We start from the raw sequence: 12,536 nt of genomic DNA, 5'->3' as shown, positions 1-12,536 counted from the left end.
TTCAGGCTCAAGATGTATCGGCTATGTTTTAGAAAAAGCAATGTATATATTATGTAATAATAACATATCTAACATAGAATATACAGTGTTGACAAATTTGGTACAAATGTAGAGTAGTACATTTCTAACTACAGTATCTAGATATATTCTAGAAAAGAAAACAGCAAAGGTACAATTTCTGATACGATGTTAGAAAAATTCAATAATGTTTCATTTAAATACAAAAGCAATCGATTACAGGAAAATATTGTATTTTATTTCTAACAAAATTTCTCTGCACATACGTTTTTCAAAAAAATATATATATTATGTATTAATTAAATTTTGCACAGATATTTATTATTCGATCTAATAGATAAGTTTGTAATTTTTTGTTGCAACGAGTAAAATAAATATAGAAAAGCTTCAAGTTATATTCTGTGATAGAAATAAAGAGTATAAAGATTAATTTGGTTTTAACCAATGACCTTCGGTAAAATCGGACCCTTCGCGTTTCGTCTAACAGTACCTGTATAAAATGGTCCGCACGCGCGAGTACCAAAAGTACCGTTTGCCAAATTAAAATCTGATAAAATGAGGAGGTTACGCGGCGGGACGTGTTCGCAAGGACGATCTTCCGGTACGATTCATGATACGAGCGCTCATGCACGGTCAGAATTTAATGCACGTTGCCACTATAAAAGTGCACGAAAAGTCAGTCGAGGGAAGGAGAAAGAAAGAACAGAGGGAAGAGCCGAGAGAGAGAGAGAGAGATCGCGCAAAATGATTTTACTTCACGATGCCGCGTTGTCTTGTATCTCGGAAAAAAATTATGGCCCTAGAGAGCGATCCCAGATTGTGGAAATTATTCGCAGCGACTCCTCTCTCGTTCTTTCGCTGGCTCTCTCGCCAGGGATCTCGTCTCTCGACGGCCGCTTCCAAGAATCGTCCTGACCGGAAAATTATACGCGCGGTCGTGCGAAATTCCGTTGATGCGCGACACGGCTGCATTGCATGCCTTAATTCTCGCAGAGATGGGAGACGCGAGAAATTTCGGAGCTGTCAACGAGTTTAATTAAGATTGCGCGTTTACGGTCAATTTTTTTATTTCTTTAAGATCTCTTTTTATGATATTTTAACAGAGTCGCTGCATCCCTCTCTCGCGCGCGCGATGAATCTTATGAATTCCAACTTATCGCGACATTTACAATTAATACACCACATTTGTTCTTGAATCATTAATAAATACATAAAATTTATAACGTAATTTATCGTATGCAGTAATCAAGCTAGAAAATATTAACTCCTTGCATATGTGAATAACTCTCCCCTTGCCCCAGAAATGTACTATTCTACTTATTACATTTAATGAATTTATATTTCTTACATCAACATTTTATAAACAAGAGAAAGAATTATCGGATTTTTCAGAATAAGAGCGAGAGCCGAGACATCAAGCAGCGCCTTAGCGCTACGAGCTATGCAATACGCCTAACTTGTGTCTAACTTCTGCAATTCCCTCGATATCAATGTGTAACAAATTTAATTAGCAGATCCTGCCGCAGACTAATGGCACGAAATAATCGTTACGCTATGCGATCGATCCATTTTTTTTTCCTCATCAATGCCAGTATTAATCATGGCTAATTGGCCGTCGATCGCGTAACAATAATGTTAAGCAATCGAAATAAAAATGCCTTTATGAGCCTCCGCGGTTGTCAGTATGTAAATTATACATTTGTAAGGCGATAAAATATAATTTGCAAACAATTAAAATGTACTTATCTAATAAAGTTAATTACAGTTAATTTCGTTTGATAAATACATTCCAATTTTTTGTTTGCAAATTATATTTTGTCGCCTTATGAATATATTATAATTTATGCACCAACAACCGCGGACGCTTATATAGACATTTTACTCGTATTTAATACAGTTAATTTGTTTTAATCATTTTAACGAGATGACTCTCCCTTAAACGATCCCGTGGGTTGCGTTCCAAAATTCAATTCTGTCGACTCGAGTATCATTTTATTACCACTTTGTTGGTCACCGAATGTTGAATGAAGATAAAAGATTGAGAGTTGACAGAGTCAAGTTTTGGGGCGCACCCCTGGAGAAGATGACAGCGGTATCAGTGACTTTGGGCATCATCGAGGTCAGTGTGCCGTCGTTATCTTGTAGGGACAATTTCAAGTGAAGGATACGCCCCTTCGCTGTCTCTCGCAATTTCCTTAATGCGATATGCGGGATTGTAACGGTATTGGTGTGTGTGTGTATACACAGGACTCAGCCATTCTTCTATTACTAGCTAATTATTAATTGTATTAATGATCCCTCTTTACAAAGCGTTGCATCCTGCTGACTTCCTTCACTCCATTCTTAACACGTGTTGAAGCCTTTCGCCGCGAAGGGTACGTATACAGAGTATATTTTAATTTACGCGAGCAAGATCGTATATTGTTTCAGCAAATAATAAATTTGTCCCAGAGATAATTGTGTTTAGAAAAAGTTTGACATTTAGGATTTTAGTAAAATCCACTAGAAATTATTTTCTGGCTACATTTACCACGGATTTTCAGTATAACAGTGAGCAGGCAGGCAGCCTTAACGGAAATATTTCATTGTTTATTTCTATTATTTCTACGACACTGAGAAACTAGTCATCATGAGATTTAAGATAATTAAAAATAGTTATCAGCGGAACTGATCTTATTAAGCCTCTGCGTTGTTGAGAATCACACGGTCACTATATTACGCTAGGTCACGTAGATACACTAAAAGCAGTATACTGAGATCGCGGTTCTATCTTGTTTATGCGCAGTTTCAAGAAAGCAACTTAATATGCCACACACTACGAGCCACGGCGAAGTACAGGATAAACACGACAGATAAAGCTAAACGCAGCGAACCGTCGCAAGTTCGTTGCATTTCCGCTTTCCGTGTATCGCTAACGCGGCGATCGAAATTAATTTGCGTCTTCGATATATCTCTTGGCTGTTCTGACAACTCGATCATTTTTAAATTTCGTCCGAAGCGCTCGAAAGTCAGATGCATAATTAATCTACGGTAATGTACCAATGTTGTACGTTTTACGAATAACGGCACAAGCAAAATTAATGGCCTCTAAATCGAGGCAGTAGACTTAGGATTCGACTTTGGAGCCTGTATTTATGATCGACATTTATTGCAGAACTCTATTTTTTGTAAGATGTATATATCATAATTTTTTAATATCGTGTATCAAATTTATTTATGTATCTGAAATTCAATTTGCGAAAAAAATCCATTTAAAATCATTATAATTAATATTCATCATTTATAATTAAAAAAATATTAGCATTCGTCGATATTTTTTCGATTGAACAAAAATGATAGGATTGATTTTAAAATTATAAAAGAAATAAATATATTTATTTCTAAAACAGAGTATCTAATTATTTTTACGATTGTAATCTCATTTCAGCACAAGCTAAAATAAATAATTAATTCGTTTTAATTAAATCCTTAAATGTGATATTAATTAACATTAATAATTTCTGTTAACATACAGTAATTCAATTTTTTATTTATGAAGATACTGAAAATATCTTTTCTCGCATCTTTTCTTCTTTTAAGCTCAAGAACTGTATCTCGATTGATAAGATTAAGTGTCAACGTCGCGATCAGGTGCGGTCGATGAACTCTTACCCATTTACTTTTTGCGGTAATGTGAACAATAAAAACGCGTGCTTCGCTCAGTACGATTTACCGAAAAATTTCCATGACTGCTTCAAAAACCGGGAGAGCGTAATTAAATTCAGATATTCATCACCATGTTAAGCTCAATCTTTGATGTTATTATTGCAATTAATAGTTATTATGATATCAAAGATTATTTCCATTCATTGGATATACGATATAGTCTATTCTTAATAAAAATTATTTGTTAGTAATACAAATCTATACAGTAATAAATGTATGTATAGAAAATACATATTCTGCGTAAAAAGAAAATATTTGCATCCTTACTCTAGAAATTTTGAAATAAATATCTCTCAAAGAGTAACACTATTCTTAAAAATGAAAAATTGAGTTACTCTTTTTCAAGACTCGCTTAATTTCCGCTCTTTAGAATGAAATTGCATTTCAAAGAATTTAAAGAGTACCTATTTCTTTATCGATCTCTCGTAATTATATTGTACTTTCTCAACACATTTAACGATGTTCAAATAAAATGAATAAATATACTGTACAAACGTGTAGCAAGTTTTTAGGAGGGAATCGAAAGCGTTTTGCCATTCAAAAATAGTTAATTAGAAAGCGATGCCATCTGAGGAAACGGAGGAGAGATTTTTCACTATGGCAAAAAAGAATTAGCTCAGGCCCGTGTATATCAGCGGTCGCGTCATATTTCTCATTGCACATCAATGCGAAGTATTCTTATTATCCCCTCTTTCTTTCCTTTCTCTTTATCTTTCTCTCTTCCTTTCCCTTCCCGTCGTCAATGCGGGCGGTCTCGGAAAGTCAGCCTAGTTGGGTGCAGCATTGCGCTCTCGCGCATGTGCCTCTCTCGTCCAAGCTTGTTAAGGGCCCCTTGTGTCGTCCGCATTATCCCGCCTGCCGGCGTTTCCTGGATCGTCGCGTGCTCCGCGATCGCAGGGGCCAGCTTTAACCCGATGCACATGAATGTGTGCGTGTGTAACGAGGTGTAATACGCTTCCCGATCGCGCTATGATCTTCGTTAGATCGCTAATGAACGCCGCACGGAAATCGTCCCGAGATACGCGCTCGAAGGAGCTGATTGTCGTTCGCGAAATAAATCGAAACTAGTCTCTCTGTCCTTCTCTATCTCTCTTCTCCTCGGTTAATGATTCATTGTTAAGCACTGTTGAAGCGACAAATGCTAAAGTCCTTCGTGATGGAAGACGATTAGATTAACTGTATTTGTATAGAAGACTCGTTTTAGACAGATTTTGAGAAAAAGTACTCTTACTCAGATTTAGGACGAAAATCTTTTTTTCATGATAAAAATAGTGACTTTTTATTTTAAAAAAAAAATTGATTGTGCAACCAATTAAATTTTAAGTGTAAATAAGTACCAAAAATATAAAATATTTAAAAATTTGTCAAATAGTTTGATTTTAATATTTTCGAATTTTATTTCCAGGAGTTTAATCGAAATATTTATTAACAAGTATTAAAAAATCGCAATCAATATATTTCGTATAGTCTCTCTGTTTTATACCAACTTATACAAAACAAACTGCAAATTATCCTGTGCAGACAGTAAATATGAAACCTGCTATTTTTTTATCATGTTGCGCAACAATGATTCACAATTCCTAATGCAGATTCAGAGAAAATAATAATCACTATATAGAAAAATACAGTCATGCTGTTTCCTGTTCAGAATAAACAGTCTTCATATATTTCATCGTAATATATAGTAACTTAAGTTATTATAATAGTAACTTAATTTTAAATTATTAGATCTTGCGTAAAGTATTACTCGGTATTATTTTTCCTTGCACATAAAGTGGAAACAACGATGCGTAACAAGTTCAATGGTAAGAGTATGTAACGATCATATACACGTGACTCGCTCAGTAGATATGAGGAAGTATTCGAGTACTCGAAGCATTGAATAGCACTGGTATTTAATCAACATAGAGATCGCGTATCGGATATCGCACGAATAAAACGCCATCAATACTGTGCAACCGCGTTAATTTTCTTGCTAGAGAAATCCCAGCACGATCAATCTCGAATTAGTAGACAGACATGAACATCGACATAAGACTTACAACACGCATTAATCCTTATCTCTATATGAGATAATATTGTACATATAATTATATATAACATGCTATCTATACTTCATGGCCGAATTGCCATAAAATTTCTATTACATATTGCAAGGCAGTTTGATTATTATTACAAGCTTTCTTCAAATCCTTCAAATTATCGATTTTTATTAAAAATTCTAAGAATCTACATTTTTTTCCACGTTTTAATCGTTGCTTATATATCGATATTTAGACCGAATCTTTGTCTTCATCGGTTGCGTGACGAGTAGCCTTAAGATCGCGAACGACCTCACAGAAACGAGGAAGTGCCGGACTATCGGATGGACCGGTATCTCGAGTTGAGAACGTGGAGGTCGCACTAGCATCACTTTTGTGAGACGCATGCTTAGAGGGAGCGCGGGAGGGAGGAAGAGACTCTATGTAGGAGGGATGAAAGGTTACAGAGGTGAAAGACGGTACAGATTATGGGAATACAAATTAGCACGACTCGGCTAAGTGCATTTAACGTAATCTATCTGGCAGTCGAAAAAATTTAGCAAAATTCTCTGGTGAGATAGGTACGCTGATAAGATGAAGTTTTTATTAGAAAAAAAATTCTAATTGAGCTTTCGTTTGATACTAATAAATACATCAGTAAACGTTTAGATGTTCAGAAACGTTCAGAACAAACTCGGAAGTTGAAGGTTCAACGAGACTCACCGTAACGAGAATTTCTCGTGGCTCGCAGATCCGCGACTCGTGGATACGTTGATCGCGGCTAACCCGTCAGAGTAAGGCTGAGAAAATATTCTTCTTGCAATTATGACATCATGCGCTAAAATCATTCATCAGTGTCAACACTACGGGTTTTCCCGGGTGTTTACTCGCTCGGGTATTTGCGTTCGTCGTAATCAATCTTTAGAAATTAACCTTCGCTTGTGTGCAAAATTTCTCTCCGATCAAATTCAAAGGATGAGATAAAGTGCAATGGAAAGTGTAAAATTAATCAAAAACAACACAAAGTAATAAGGATATTATACAGTAAAAAATCTGCGCGACGGTTCTGTGAAAGAACCCGTTAACGAGAAAACTCGCGTGTCAAGAACTAAATAACGATCTTTCGAGAAAGGTGTACGAACGGAGAAACTAAGCCGTTGTGCACTTCATAGCAGCCGTTCCGTTGCAATTCGAAGTCGTAGTCGTCTTTGATATCGAGAGATTCACGCGACGAACTGAACGATACGGCTGCACGAAGTGTTTATGGTGTTTGCAGCCCTCGAAGCAGTAGGTCAGCGCGATCCGCGCGAACTTTGACCTCGCGCAAGCAAGATGCGCTATTTGCACTTCCGGCAATTCTTTCACTCACCTGATGTATTCCCACCACGCGTTTGATCATTGAACGAAACAGTAACCCATCTTGCATTTAATTTAATTAAATAACGAGGTATGTGTGCAGGGGAAGAACGATTTTGTTGAAGTGTTCTAGTGAAAAATGTAATTAAATAACAAAACTAAAAATAATTTTGTCGGATTATCGAAATAATTACAAAGAATTCCTAAACGCTGATGACAATGATGTTGGAAAAAATTTTAACATTCAATCAGTTCTATGCACATAATTATTTTAATTTAATTTAATGTAATTTAATTTAGTTTATCGCAAAGCTATATGAAAAAGACTACATGTTAACGGGGTAATAAAGATATAAAATATGATACAATAGGCTATAGTTAACGTAAACATAAATACAATAGACAATTGTAGCTTGCAAATGGTTAGGCGTCAGCAAAATTGCTGTTACAAAGCCTACCAGTAACAAAATCAGAATAAGATATAAGAGGTAAACTAATATCTAAAATCATACGCACTTACATACACCTGCAAACACATTAATTACATCAGTCTCGTTTAAATACTATGAGTGACGCAATGAAACGCGAGGCAGCGGAACGAAAGGAGAATAGAGAGGAAGAGGTTTTTATTGAATCAGGAAGGGAATTAAAATGTTTGACAGAGGTGTAGGAGAAAACGGCGCGGAACTTAGTGGATCGATATATGGGGAAGGATAAGAAATTTTGGTATCTGGTGACAAGAGGGTTAAAAGAGGAATGATGCTCAGAGTTTAACTGAAGGAGATGTCGTAGATATAAAGGAGTATTGGAGCGAAGGAAGGAAAATAATTTAACGGTTCAAATAAATTATTTTCAAAATTATATAATCTAATTTTGAGATGCTTCAGTTAAATTATTCTTTGTGTGGCACTTCATCGCAAAATGCCACATACCTCAACAATCACCTCTATCTTATTTGAAAAATATATAATTCACAATGGAGATAATTTTGTATTTCTACAGTTAAGTGAAATGTAAGATATTCCATACAGAAAGAACGATTTTATTGCAGTATCTAAAAATTTAGCTAGATATAAATCTGAAAATAATTTTGTTAGAACATTAAAATAAAATTACGTAGGAATTTCAAGCGTGAGCAATGCTACAAGAAGTTTAAACATTCTAACAACCGGTTGAATGTTCTGCGTAATTATTTTGATAGTTTAATAAAATTATTTTCAAGCCTCTATTTAATTTTTACAAGTTTTTTTTACCTAACTTTATTAAATGTTTGGATACTTTTAAACAATTTTCTCGGTGTAAATAAAATTATTTCTTTTGGTAACTTACATGGAATCACACGGAATGCGGAATCGACTTAGAAATTCCGACGTAATCGTCATTTACACGAGCATGTTGGCGCGTCGATTAATAATTAACTCACGCTCGCGATCAATCGACGCGTCGGGTTAAGCCAGCGTGTAGATTAGGCTCGCCATTTCCGGAATCCCAACTGAGCTACATGTGCGCGCCGCAATTGAAAGTGCGGCAAGAAATAGGCAGTGCACTGCGAGAGATAGCCGCCCGATAATCTTACGCCTATTAGCTTCGTTTAACCTGAAGTTCGCAAACTTGATATTAAATATTATTACAACGGTACATATACCGTAATAGTATTATAATAAACAAGCTTAACGCGTTGCTCTCCCACAGACATAACCACTTCGACTAATAATACTAAATGAGACAATAGAAATTTATCATTAATATTTTTATCTTCGCGGTCGCGTTATAAAATTTATAGAGAGATACAATATTAAATTTAATGTATTAATTTATACTACTCTTTTTTATCTTTTTTATATATATCTTTTATATACTCGACCCCATTTACTAATTTATAAAATGTAATTATCTCAAACCCACTATTCAACTTTCCCAGAATGTTGTCACTCGAGAGAATGGTAACAGTATATGCCCCTGAAACCCTTGAAAGATAACAATTCGTGAGAATGTCAAGCACTTGGAGTGTAGTCTAGAGAATCAAGCCACGGTAGCCTATTTTGGTGCATCGAATGAACTTCTTTCAACAGAAAACGTTCGCAAATAGTCAACATGAATAATTTATTATAAATCACTCATTGAGATAGGAAAAGCGCCAAATAACTTTCTCGAATGCAACTTTTCTTTTCTCGTAGAAAAATAGCATAATTAACGTACGAATTATCGATTAGTGTTGATTAATTAGCATTTCAGCTCACCTGCATGCAAAATGTACAGATACAGTTGTAAAAGAAAAAAAAAAGAAGCTCCCCAATTTTTACAAATATTGCAAAAATAAGAACATGCATAGTTGGAAAAATTTATGTTAAATTTAATTTTTCAACATATTCAAATAATACAATTACATTATGTTAAATTAACTAAGATAAGTTAAAAATTTAACAAAATTCAACAAAAATTTTAATAAGGACTGATTTTAATACAAATACAAAATGTTTTTTACTGTGTATTGAAAATAAGACAATCCATCTGTCACTTTAACGTTTTGTAGATCTGAGAATTCGGGAAGCTGAGATCCTCTGATTTGATGATGTGATAATTAGAATATTCACGTTCATAAATACGAATGCGATGAATAACAGCGTGAACTCAACGTAATAATACGTCTCACGTGAAATGACGCGCATACAAGTTCGCCAATTGCGCTATCCATCAGACATTCATCGAACGTACGTGTAACGTGGCCGTAACGCGAGATCTCGACGCTAATATTGTGATAATTAAATCGACTTTACGACGCGCCTGAATATCAATCAGTCTGCCGAGTACAATGATTACATCTCGTTAACAGTCATTCGTGGTGCTGCATAGGTGACATTAACTACTTTGAGTGTTCTGTTCGCCGACGTAGGTTTACTATCCTGGACATAAGTATTCTACGAGAAGATCGTAGAAGGAAGCACGAACAGTTACGGATAATAAGCTATTGTGGATAATAAGACATTATGACAAATTTGCGAGATCATAATTGAATTCATTTGAATACTAAATCCTACGTCTGTATTTGGATTCACTGCAATAGAGGTTTTCCAGTTACTTGTAATACGAAGATCAATGCCATGATTGACAGAATTTTCTTTTACTATTTTCACAAATGGAATACATTTCTCACAATATTTATTAATTTTTTTTCTGTAAAATCTATTTCTTTACCTTTTTCACTCAACCTTTTTTTACTTAATTGTATGTCAAATCTATTTCTAACGTAAAGATATACTCAAACACATAACCAGCAAATTATTTGTTTCTTATTCGCAACGCAAATCTAATAAAAAGAATTTTATATTTAAAATGTTTTGAAAATAATTCTAAATATTTTAGAATTGAACACTAATTTATCTCCTCATCTTCCTAAAATTTATTTTTTTTTTTTGTTAATATTAAATATCTCTAATTTAATATCTCTCAACTGCAGAAAGGTAAATTCTAATACTTCCTGGCGGTGCAATTCTTCAAGTTATTCCAAATGGAAATAGACATGGTACTCGTATATTGCATTAAAATCGTGTTGAATTAAAGGCAGTTAAATCAATAAATTCTACGAGGAAAAGAAATTCAAGAGCCACTTGCTGAACAGTTATCTGCAACGCAGCCTGTCGTTCGTTTAATCAATCGTACGCATTCACGATCAGCTCGCCAAACGCATCAATTCTCGCTTGGGGAATACGTGCGCCGCATGTTAATGCATCTACCTTTCTCCCTTCTTCTCCGTTTCTCTTTCGTCTCATGTTAGAAATGCGCGTGCAAACATCTGCGAAGTATTTCTCTCTCGCGCGCATCCCAGAAATAATTAGTATTCAGGAAAGCAAGATCGAATCGGGTCCTCCATCGAGATCGGGGAATCGCTAGACTGTCGTGCTTTCGTTCGTTTTTAACTCGCATTCCCGATTCGCGGCGCGCATTCCACGGTATTAGCGTGAGCTGTACCGCCTTATTAATATCGCGTTCTACGGAAGAGACGTTCGCTTATGCGCGATTTTACACGACCAAAACCTGCGAGCTGGAAACGCGTCCTTCACCTGAGCCCCTCGAGCGTAATCCCGCGCGACATCGCATCACTCGTGCTTGCGCGCAAAATTAAATCCAACGATATCTCAGGAGATTACATTCCCACGTGTGACAGTCGCGCATAGTTTGCACCATTGAATCGCGTGAACGATACAAAGTTTACCATTTTAATTTGCGACTACAGCGTCCGGAGCGCGACGTAAAAGAGACGTACGATCGGCTGAACTAATCGCGAGCAAATCGCGTTGCAACTGTTCTAAGGGACCTATTCTGTAACTCTTAACGACTGCAATGATATATCGTGCATTGCGCAGATTTTATATACAATAAAAAGGCTGCGCAACGACAATATAACAATATCGTTAGAATTGTTAAGAGTTACAGAATAGGCCCCTAAGTCTCGAAATGAGGAAACGTCCTTTCCTCGAAAGCACGGCATAACTTAGCTAAACGCTTAAGAAGCCCGTTAGAACGGAGTAAACCTTCGGGAGACAAAGGCGCGCGAGAAGCTGCTAATTGCATGTTTATGGAAACCGAGCGACCGAGGTTGTAAAAGCGTTTTCGAGGCGGCGTTTTACACGACGGCAACGAGTTCCCACCAAGGAAAGGCGAGAGAAACGCGACTTTCTGGAAATAGTGCACCGTGTATTCTTCGCGGAGCTCCAGAAGAAGTAGCACGAAGACTCGACTTCGGTAGGCGACGCTGAGCGACGTTAATCGCCGCCGAGCGACGACCTCGTTCTCGAGGTTCTCGTTGATGACCTCGACGAGATGCTTCGCGGCGAGGTTTCACCCGTTAGCCAGGTATATCTGTTCGGGTACTAAAATCGCAACAATGATGCCATAAATCCATCAACGATTCCAATGCTGTAAGCAACCATCCGCGGAGGATTTAATTCTCCTAAACGCAATTAATTCATGTAATACACTAGTCTAAAATTTATTTGCAACATCAACATAGTCAATTTCTGTTCTAATAAGAGAAGAATAAATTAGGAACTTTATATGCCATTGTAGACGCGTAATTAGATACAATAAAAGTGATAAGAATTAAAAGATCATTAAATCATTTCAGAGTCTTTTTTTAGCCTTAAAAACTGGACTAAATTTTTTTCACTTACGTTTATTATAACTAATTAATATTTACGCTTAGAGTACCATTGGAGTATCATTCTCTTATTATAACTTTATGTCGAATAACTTTTTTCTTTCACTCTATTAATATACTATACGTACATAACGAACATAAGCGGCGAAATGATTTGTTAGATATATTTGCAATTGAGAGAAATTAATTTATTTGACGACGCGCGTAACAGGGTCGCTAATGAATTAATTTTCATCCGCCCAATGTCGATTAGCGTCTACCATAAGGCACTTACTTAT

The 12,536-nt window shown here is 36.0% G+C and overlaps 1 protein-coding gene across 2 annotated transcripts in view; it reads left to right on the top strand.

Moving 5' to 3' along the window:
• The window catches only part of LOC108746831, a 126,310-nt gene that overhangs the window by 9,543 nt on the left and 104,231 nt on the right, over positions 1–12,536 (top strand). The gene's annotated exons all lie outside the window — the stretch shown is intronic.

The sequence above is a fragment of the Trachymyrmex septentrionalis genome, unplaced genomic scaffold (genome assembly GCF_001594115.1).
Source record: "Trachymyrmex septentrionalis isolate Tsep2-gDNA-1 unplaced genomic scaffold, Tsep1.0 scaffold19, whole genome shotgun sequence".
Classification (NCBI taxonomy): Eukaryota; Metazoa; Arthropoda; class Insecta; order Hymenoptera; family Formicidae; genus Trachymyrmex; species Trachymyrmex septentrionalis.
Note: the sequence above shows the minus strand (reverse complement) of the source record. Positions and strands in the feature narration are given on the sequence as shown.